At 27.9% G+C, this 11,756-nt stretch overlaps 1 long non-coding RNA gene across 3 annotated transcripts; it reads left to right on the top strand.

The window, feature by feature from the left end:
• Positions 1–289: 289 nt before the first annotated feature.
• Positions 290–7,680, top strand: LOC148234791 (uncharacterized). 3 transcript variants are annotated; one of them, XR_015809541.1, is made up of 3 exons: positions 290–374; positions 7,214–7,322; positions 7,541–7,680. It is a non-coding gene; the product is annotated as an uncharacterized LOC148234791 (long non-coding RNA). The 3 variants fall into 3 exon arrangements; XR_015809540.1 differs by lacking the exon at positions 290–374 and adding an exon at positions 3,948–4,285; XR_015809539.1 differs by lacking the exon at positions 290–374 and adding an exon at positions 4,293–4,916.
• Positions 7,681–11,756: the final 4,076 nt, after the last annotated feature.

Genomic DNA, 11,756 nt, shown 5'->3' with positions numbered 1-11,756 from the left:
AACAATTAAAAATATTGATCCCTAATTTATTATTAGTTAAATTAGTTAATCATTTATAGTTTTAATCGAGTTAAGAATGGGTAATGATAAAGGATTTCAAAAGTGTTTAAGAATTAAATAATTACAAAATGTATTAAAAAAATTTAAAATATTGATCCCTAATTTATTATTAGTTAATCATTGATAATTTTTGATCGATCTAGGAATGGGTAATGATAAAAGATTAAGCATTGTTTATTTGTTATCAGAATTTATAAATGTATTTTTTTTTTATTTTACTTTTGTTGAACACGGACGTGTATTATTGTCGCCACTATTTTATATACTGACTTATTATAATAAATACCATAAGCATGGAGCTTCCTTACACTGAAGTAAGTAACCATGACTTGATAATGTTATTATGGTCCAAACGGACCATAACCTGTTATTATTATTTTTCTAACAAATCGAATGCATTCCTACATGCGAGAGATAATGAACTGTTTACTTACGAACTATTTAGTATACCATTACAGCAACAATAAGTTCGTTTATAGAAAGTTGGCATTTGCATTATTAGCCGTCAGCAAATCGTAAAGTTCGGCTTGTGAGTGTAAGCACAATCGGCGTGTGCACCATCACACGGTGCAAATCTGAATTTAACCCCAGGGGGTTGTTCGATTAATCGCTCGCGGCAGTTGCGCTGAAACTTTTTGCGTTTGTCCCAAAGTCTCGTAGCGCCATTAGATAGGGGAGGAAGGAAGGGGCGTTCGATGATTCTGCCGAAAGTTTTGTTTGATAAGCAAAGATCGACATGGCAGATTTCGACTAAAGTCTCCGACGTCAAACTCGTGACATCTTTGGCAAAACTTGTCGACGTAAAATTCACGACTAGTCGATTAACGTTTGCGGTCTTCACTAACGACACACATGTATATGTGTATCGTTAATTAATATACAAACATATGTATATAATATTTAATCAAATTACCTTATTATTATTGTTGTATTTTTAATTCGTTCGTGTATATATGAAGAGTTATTGCAAAATACCTTTGTACATTTTTTTCATTTACATGTAGTTGTTTGTTCTCGACGACGCATTTTGTCACACGTTTATTTTTCAAATGATGAAACAAATACACAATTAAGACATTTGTATTCGTAATTGTATCTCTGTTATAACAATGTAGGATCGGTCATCCGCCAAGATTGTTTGCTATCAAACACTCCAGACATCCGCTTTGCGAAACTGCGCTAATCCCACATATTCCATTCCAGTTTTACAGAGATAAACTGCGCCGCATCCACAAAGCCGAGCGTCTTGAACAAAACTAATAAAACAGATAATCTCGACAAGTTCAAAGCAGACTTTCAATTAAATTTTAACAAACCATTTCGTATTAACCATCATATATTTATACTGAATTTATCGAGAATTATTATTATTAATATATATATATATATATATATATATATATATATATATATATATATATATATATATATATATATATATATATATATATATATATATATATATATATATATATATATATATATATATATATATATATATATGGCCAGCCTACTGGCTTGCGCGGCAGTCGGCTTTAGCCGCTCCCTCGGTATGGTTGTTTGTAGCCGGTTTTCTGAGAAATTATGTTTCATAATTACGTAAATTAAAACAATTAATAAATGAAAATATATTTGAGTTTTAGAATCGTCTTATAAACCATGGCTTGTGTCGTATCTACCGCATGCACATCACTGATAAATTATTGGTGACATATTATTTTTTACTGTCTCGAATTAAATTTAAATCAATTGAGCTACACAGGTAGTCATTTTTTTCTTTCTTAGTACTTTAGTTACACACGTAGTCGTTTTTTTTTAAATATACCCAATTGACCAGTGTAAAAAATAAATGGTTCTTCATGCGTATTTTGTTTGAAAAATTGAGAAGCTTTTTCTCAACAAAAAAAATATATTACGCCTTTAAAAAGATTAGTGATTAGAATGTATTTCGGCGGTATCTACTATGACGTAAATTCGCAGAATTCGTTGGTTGAACTCACTCTTTATTGTTTAACGCTTATATCAAAAACCGCTATACGTCGCATTTTTCGTATTACGTTTTATGTATTTGTTCTTTCAAGACGCAAATATTTTAATTTAAACAATTTAATAATTCGATCTGGGTCAATTTATTTTTAAGTATTTAATTTATATGCAAATCCACACAAAACTAACTCCTATACGGATCTAATTTTTATGTACATCAAATTCTTTCCTAACGATATAAACTATTGTATATATAATAAATTCGATAAAATGATGTATTTAAAACGTTACATATTTTTTTCTAAATCAATTTAATCACAAATGACCTTAATTCTGTGATTTGAAAAATTTTAAAGGACGTCCCTTATCTAAAAGTATGTAAAAATGAATTAATTATTTTTGTTAAAATTAAAAATTAATTAATTGTAATTGTTACAGCATTGTGTTATGCATAGAAGTCAAAAAGCTTTCTTGTGATCTTAATTGCATAGGAGTTTTTTAATTTTCTATTTTCAATTAATAAACATTTTTTTTATTATGTTATGTTATTTTTGTCACAACTTTAAATGTTGTAATGACCCCGTGGGAACTAGCTTTACACTTAATTGTCACATATTTACATAATTAGTTTTTAAATATTTAATACTATTACATTATATCTAGCTGTCGGTACCTCACTGTCGTGAAGTACCGAAGCTAGCGAGTGTGCGAATACCGGACCTGCAAATTTTTGGGTTTTAAACAATATTTTTGCTTCCTTCTGATTTTTTTGTAATCTATTTTTAAATTCAACCGTTAAAATTATATATTAAAATCATTGTTTAGCTGTGCGATTTACAATATAAATGGATGTATTTTTAGTTTCGCAGACCTTTAATAATAACCTGCAACATAATAAAACACCCTTTTCAAAATTCAAGCTTTTCCATCAAATTTTATATAAAAAATATGGGGATGTATACATATTTAAATTTTACTAAATATTTCAATAAAATTAACAATTTAAATATTATAATTAATAACATGAATTTACAGTGAATTTAAAACATAAATATATTTTAACCATTTTTTCTACATAGTTAATTAACCCAATGCGGTCTACGGACCATCGTTTGCGAAACACTGTTCTATAACACTTTAGTTCCCAGCATTCTAAAATAGGGATCTTTAATTTCAAGCCCTATATAACCAAATATTTCCTTTGTTGGAAAAAGTAAAAATATATAATATATATATGTTTTTAATATATATTTATAAGAAAATATTTTATTATAATCCGTACTTGTATCCCAGCGCCTCGTGCTTAGGAACGTAAAAATTCGACTTGCTGAATTCTCGCAGAAGGTTGTATGTTGCTTAGTATTTCTACAAAATATTGAAGGGTGCTGTCGAAAATCAAAATTATTCTGGGTTTGGAAACGTTCGAGAATCACGATCACGTCCTTTTCTGATGCCGTTAGAGCTAAGATGCCCGCACTTGCCGACTCAACAATAGCTGAATCCATCTGGCTCCTTCATACTCATTGCAAATTTATTTAGTGTCAGCAATGAAGAAGTGAATATGTAAGTAACATTTAATTTTAATAATAATGATATTTTTTACTTAAAAGATAAATTTATAATATACATAATATTTGCCAAACAAGTTTCTTTAATGTCATTTTTTAGTGCCAATGCTTTGCAAATTAATTAAAATCTATCAGTGCTATTAAGTATTATTTTTTGTGCTTTATTTTTAAATTAGTTATTACAACTTTTTTAATGCCAATCATAAAGCAAAAGTTTTATTTTAAGTAATTTTTATAATCAATTTTATAAAAAATATGTAATATTTTTTTACATATTCAATATTTATTAAAATACATATTTATATATATATTGTAGAAAGATACAACATTTTTATGCTCACGATATAATCGCTTGTTACGTGTTTTATTTACACTTTGATAAGATTACGATTTTTTACAAAAACAGCAACTAGCTTCAAAAAATAAATTAAGAAATGTTGTCGATAAGTAGATTCAGAATACAACACTCGTATGTACATAGTGTGGTTCTCAATCAGCGAAGGATTTTCTACACAACTGTCTTTCGATTTAGCCTGAAAGTAGGCGAGGGTAAGGTGATCCCTGGGAGGTCTCATTCGATTCGACACGGCCTCCTTTCGTTTCTTATACCCTTTCAATCGATCAATTACCAAAGGGATTGGCGCCTATCCGAACGGCATTCATCAAAACGGGTAGGAATAATCAAATTGGATATTTAACAAACCTTTGAATAATGCCGACGAGATTGGTTTCGATCATAAATGAGGCGTGTAACGCAAACGAAAGAGAAGCCGCTCTTTATTAGGCGCCTTTTCTCTACTAGGACGGAAAATCGGATACGAACATATCTATCATATACAATAGAAACTTTTATAAAATATATATTCCCCAGTTTCTAGAGCTGTACCATAATCTCTTTTATTGTATGATAAAATCTAATAATTTTAATTATGGGACTTACTATACTAATAAAAAATATGTTCAGCACAATAAATGTATTTTATACTAACCCATTTTACCTAAGATTTTTCTAAGCGCGTCTAATTTATTAATGTAATTAAAATAATCGAAAATCATATTTTTAAAAACTTAACAAATTTAACTTAATTTTATTAAATAAATAAAACAGCAATATAAAATATCAGATATAGTGATAACATATCGGTAATATATCTTATATTTAAGTTTTCTTTTAAATACATACGGTCTAGTTGCAATTGGTATTCCAATAGGAAACCATGAACACATTATGCCATAAAAAAGTTATTTCGGATTAAGGGGACAATATAGATGAAAGCTAATTGGCAGCTGGATAAATTATATGTACGTGTATCACTTTTTTTTTTTTTGCAGTATTATATAATACTATTTTTTTATATTATTTTACATTACATAATCCAAACATCACGAAATTAGAAAAATAAACTTTTGTTTTCCAATATTTGCAAATCAATAGGCAATGATATAATTAAAAAAATCATGGAATATTTTACTAGCGATTTTATTTAAAATAAAAAAAATAGTATAATAATGTTTTAAATAACCTTTTTAAATCAAAATTTTAGTCTCGTAATATGATGAATTTCACTTTTGTTGATTTCGTTTAAAAGCAAAAATAAACAATGATCAGTATTAAGCATATTACAAGAGTAAGTGAGGAATTAATAAAAAAAACTGTTTTAATTTTGAACTTCATAAAAAATAAAATAAAAATATATTTAAAATATTTTTGCTAGTAATAATTTATTTTTATATGGTTTAATAAAAAGTTTTATATGCTAAATGACGTTTTAATTATAGCTTTATCAGAAATTGTTTTACAAAAAAAAATTTTAAACATATTTTTTTTTGTATTATTATATAATTAACAATGATATGTGAAAGAATACATTATTAAAAAAATGAGAATTTTACTCAACAATTTTTATTGACAATTTCTTAAGCAAGTATATCACATTCATTTTTAATATTGGCTTTAATCCAAAATAACCAGTTCAGAAGATTTTTCCCTTGCCAAAAACGTACTTGCAAGTATATTTTTCCCAAATACATTAACTAGACTTAGCATGAAGAACATCATATTCAATGATTTTAAAGAATGTGGATATAAATTCACGGACAGCTTTTACATCTTCATTAGCGGTTTCCTTAGTAATTTTTTTTATATAAAATTAAGACTACCATGACCTGGCAGGTTAACCCAATGGGTCACAATGGCTGAGAGCATTGAAGATATAACCATTTAAAATATATATACAAACATACACATGAGTTACGTGCGGTCCATACATGCGGTAGATTTTAAAATTAAATATTTTTATCATTTATTTTTTTTTTTTAATTTACGTATGAAACGTAATCGCTCAAAAAATCGACTACATACAAACATACCGAGGAAGCGGCTAAAGCCGACTGCATCGCTGGCGGACTGGCTGGCCAGCTGTCATACGCAGTCGATACGCGTGCGCTATGAATCGGGAATTGAATTGGTTGCGCATGCGCACTAGAACTTCAGCCGTTCACACAGTTGACGTTTTGAATCTGTCTATTTTTCTGGCCTTTCGGCCTTCATGTCTCGCAGTGGGAGCAGCCGGCTTCCCAGAGCAATAGCCGGGCATGCGAAATCTCTCAAACACATCCCGACGATCGTGTTCTAAATTTAAGGAATACGAAGAGAATGTTCCAGAACCGCTTTTTATATCATTTTTTTTAATTTTATAAAGTTTAAAAGTGAACTTATTTATATATATTCGTCACCAGAAATTCATTTAAAATCTATAAATTGCATTATTAATATGATATTTTAACGGAAATATTTAATTGAAGTGCTTTTGTAGAAAGATAAATTTCTACAATGTAAAGAATAAATACATTCACTAGAAATAGTTAAAGTAAGAATATACTATCAGCTCTTGCATTAATATGGATCGAAAGAATTGATCTTATGCCCTGTTTCAAAAGTCACCGCACGCCACTGATACACATATACATACATACATTTACACATATAATTACATATATGAAAAAAGGACAAACACAAATCACTTTAATATGTATGCATTGTCCCATAATATCTGAACCAACGAGAAAATATCAAGATCTTGATGCATAGTATTGAGAAGTTGGACGGTCATTGCCAGAAAAGAGTTACCAAGTGCTCCAGTCTTAGCTTTTAAAAGCAAGAACAGTGGACGCGACCGAGAACTAAGACCGCCCTTCGTGGTCTACTTTTAGATTTTTTTTATATAAACTAGTCTTGTTTATGACAAAAATTTAATTTTACTCTGTGCTTAATAATTTAGGTTTTCAACACAATGTAAAAGTTTTTTGTTCTACACTACACAATCACTAATAGTAAATGAGTTTCATTAATGATAACTAGACTAGTTTGAAGGGCTTAGTCCTCTTCAGCCGTCTTTTCAAGTTGTCCACATTGAGGAGTTTGCTGCCTCGATATTGACGTGCTGTTGACGCTTCGCTTCATGTTTAGCAGCAAAACGTTTTATAGCACTGGCGGAGTCTTCGACAACTTGGTCACTATCTATCGCGAACATACCATGGAGCATTCACAATGCTTCGTAGCACTTTATTTTGCTTAATTTGGTTATTTTTATTTTTAGGATTGAACATATCGCAGGCCGGCCAGAGTCGTGAGAATGACAGATTGACTCAAAAAATTTGCTGCTTTCAAATTCAAAGTGATACAAAATTTGATATATGTACTAAATGGTAAGTTTGTCGGGAGCTCAACTCATTATTACCAATATCGTATAAGTAATAATAATTATACAGCTAAGAAATTATTATATTCGCTCATCATGCTTAAAAATAAATTGTATTACTTCTTCATTTTCACTATATTAAAACTACGTTGTTTTTCTTCGACAGATAACAAAAAATGGCATATGCAATTTTAAATGCGTTAAATAATATTTTTTACAATCCAGACTACCGCATCAGAGAAGATCGTAATAAATCGTTTGAACTCAACAACAAAATCGGCAATTTCCCTAAATACCAATCTTTGGCTCTGGCAGGATTCTACTACAAAGATGAAAGTGTCAAGTGCTACTCGTGCAATTTGGACGCAACCAACTGGAAGTTGACTTCCGATCCTACTGCCAAGCATTGGATATTAAACCCAAATTGCGATTTTTTGAAAAACGATGAATATTCATTGATCTACGCACCAGAGTCTAGAGAATACTCTTCTTATAAATCTCGTCACGAGTCTTTTAAACGTTGGCCGAAACGCTACAAATATCCGAGAGTATTCGATTTAGTTAACGCGGGTTTTTTTTATATGGGCACCAACGATAAAACAAAGTGTTATTTTTGTTCAATAGTCATACACATGTGGGAAAAAGAGGACGACCCAATAGAAGAACACAATAAATGGTCACCAGAATGCTATTATATCAAAGAATTGCTTGCCACCCCCAACAAAACAATGGCTTATCAGTTATCAACAATCCATGGAATAACGACTGATTGAGATGTATTAAAAATATGTATAAAATACAAATATAACTGTTATTAAATACAGGTGATCATTTATGAAGTTCATATTTTACATTTTAGATAATAAAATTTTATATATAATAGTTCAGAGGCATTTTAATGTAATAAATATATTCATAGTCCCAACATATTTTTGATATATCACTAAATTAAATCTGTACTGTATGTATAAATTAAACTTTTTAAAATCATATTTTGAACTAAAACTTGAGAGAACATAACCGTGAGTTTGTCTCCAATATTCGGTTTAAAAAATTCCAAAATCAGAAAAGTTGCCATTTTAACTACATTTTTTTCAGTCATTTAATATAAATTCGTTTATATAATAAATTATTGAATATGAACTTTTTAATGAACAGCCTGCTTTGTCAGTTAATGATTTTATCACTAGTTATTAACCTACAATTAAATCAGAATAGTTCAAGCAAATGAAGATCATAAAACCTAATTTTACAGATAAAAAAACTTAAGAATAATAGCACACAAATTTTATTATTATTTTTGTTCATAGAATTTAGAACGACTCTCGTGTCAATTGCAATAGTGCTACGTATTTAAAATAGCATATCCATAATTCAATTCGGTATTTTTATTTCTTCTAGGTTTGGTAAAATTATATTCGTATAAATAAATAATTCATAATAAATCATTTGCCATAATTGCTTACGCATTTTAAAAGCAACAAGTTTAAGAATTTTTAGTGAACAGTTTATTATCTTCAAATAAGTAGGTAGGCATTTTAACTTACATATTATATAGCAACAAAAATTAGCAAATTATATGCATAATATATTTATTCCTGCAAGAAAAATAAATACAAAAATTTTAATATTTTTATATTTAAAAAAAAATGGTGGGGGGGGGTTAATTATACATAATCTTAATTTTCTGTTTATTGTTTTGTAAAATTATTTTTATTCTTGTAATAAATGGATATATTAAATAATATAGTTTTTAAAATATGTAACTGTAACATTTCAAGAACCTAATGTTGCAAATAAAAAACTAGTAGCAGCTAATATTAGAAATAATAATAAATAATATTAATTTACTCTTAACATGGAAATACTTCAAAATCATAAATCGTGCAAATACTTCAAAATTATGTAAATACTTAAATACTACAAAATTATAAATTCGAAATATGAATACTTCAAAATTTAGTTTTATACTTTTCCGTGTAAAAAATTAAGTGGTATACATTAACAGTATCAAAGCAATTGAGCCGGTACATATTTCAACAGAATATGTAGCAAATGGCTGATTTTATTGATTTTTTAAATCAATAAAAATTTAATAATCAAGATTAACCGAAGATCGTTGAGAAAATTTGAGTTTATCATGGCAACATGATATTTTTTTTTAAATTTGTATATATTTTTTAAATATCTTGGTTAAGTTCGTTCGCTAGTCTAATTTTTCATATTGTCTTAGAATGGCGGTTATTAAAAAGATAAGTCATTAATATTAGCAAATTTTAAGACACGTTATCCACCGTGGCTTAATCATATCATTTTGAAACTTGTTCTAAAAAAATCTTCTGTAAATGTATAGTATAATCCGATATAATTTCAAAATATCTACTATAAAAAAAAATTAAAAATTAAAAAAAAAATATATAATTAAAATTATTAAAAATAAAAAATAAATAAAACATTAAAGAAATGAATGTTTGCAGCATGATTTCTTACTCTCCCTCAATGCATTATATTTTATTATTATTTTTCAACAGTATTATTAACGCTTTACTAGCACGACATACATTTTTCATACAAATCTTATCTTTTTTTATCAGTACGTGTGTAGATACTGATTTATTTTGATAAGGCGTGCCTGAGACTAATATATCGATAATATTAAATATTAATGAAGCTCTAAATTATGAATGTATTTTGTATCCTACATTCCTAAAAAATGATACATTCGAATTAAAATTATTTTAGGATAATAAACAGGAACAATAAAATTTGTCGTGATTAACTAATAATATTTAAATTAAATAGAGCAAATAAAAATAATGCTTGTTCTTTTTATTAATTAATAAAATTAAATCTTTAAAATTGACATCTTATTTAAATTAGATTTACTAATAAATAATTTATTATATATTGCCTCTGATCATTAATGTGCTAAAATTACTCATTTACAAAGAAAGCAATCAGGATATATCATCAAAGGAATCTTAGCGAATGGCCGTTCAAATGAACATTGATCGTTGTGAGTTTAGTTTGGTCTCATTATGACGGTTCGTGCCACAAGTTATAGAACCGAACAAAAGAAAGTTCCCCTAACGAGAACCGTTTTCCGCCACGAAATAATGCTCAAAAAAAAAAGAATTCTACAACCTTGAAAATATCTTTAAGGGAATTGGTTAATATCCATGATCCTCTTTATACCGTAAACACGATCTAATTTTCGTACAGCATCAGACAATTTTTATTGCAGACTTTTTTTTTATATTACCGGCTAAAAGCGTAATAAACAAAAATACCGTTAGCCTTTATCATGCCAAATACTGCAGATTATCTTAAATTATTTTTAGTGACCATTAAATTAATTTACACACAATAAAATATTTTATCGACAAACAGGTTGAATGCGAAATGATAAGTGCAATGTTGCCAAATCCAATTTTTTATTGAAACATTACAAATGTTTCAATAAAAAATTAAAATGTTATAAATAAATGCAATTACACATGCAAATCGGGGTAATAGTAGCAAGAAATAAACCTATACATAAAACCTGTACTATACATACTTTAATTTGGAATTTGATTCCGTCGGCACTTCATGAAGAAACTTTTATCTGATATCTTCAATTTGTAATTCTCACCATATAGGGCTACGCCAACCACCTAAAAACAAATAAAAACAATTATAAACCAACTACAAAAAAGGCAGATGCTTCCCCCTTCGCGTCAAAATCCAAATTTTTTACCCAACTGACTCAATTTTTTAAACGAAAAAATGTTTTTAAAATATTAATTGATAAAGAAAATTAGATTTGAATAATTTTAACAGTAAATTGCCGTTTTTAAGCTCTCAATTTAGATTTCAATGACAGTATAAAGCAGCATAATATTTCACTAACGCCTATCGGTTAAATTATATTTTTCCTAATAGAATTATGTATCCACTGATGAAAATGTATTTGGATATGATTTAACTAAAATTCCAGTGAATATATACTGGACTTAAAAAAATATTGCACAATAATAATAATCTACAATTTAATGACCTTGCTTTATAAATATATAAAAATAAACATCTTGATAGCACATTATCAATAAATCTTGTGCTATTTTATAAGAACTTATGTTGCTCTGCTTCAAGTTTTTGCCTTTTTGTCAACGGCTTTACTTAATTTTACAACAATCTTCTACAAAGATAAGTTTGATGTAAATGTAAACATAAATACTAATTTTAGTATTATCATTAGTTTTACATATAAGGTATTTTTTATTTTAATTGTAGATTATATATCGAAGTGAATGGCTTTTTTTTATGAAGCTAAAACTGACTTTTTTATGATTTTGATATAATTTTCATGTTTATATGCTAAAAACTATGTATCTATACTTATTTGTAGCAATATGAAAAAATATCAAAATTGATCTAAAATTTTGCTGTAGAACTTTCA

The sequence above is a fragment of the Plectrocnemia conspersa genome, unplaced genomic scaffold, assembly GCF_051122295.1.
Source record: "Plectrocnemia conspersa isolate PC_06_02 unplaced genomic scaffold, ASM5112229v1 ptg000005l, whole genome shotgun sequence".
Classification (NCBI taxonomy): Eukaryota; Metazoa; Arthropoda; class Insecta; order Trichoptera; family Polycentropodidae; genus Plectrocnemia; species Plectrocnemia conspersa.
The sequence above is the reverse complement of the archived record's forward strand: the minus strand, read 5'-3'. Positions and strand labels throughout refer to the sequence as shown.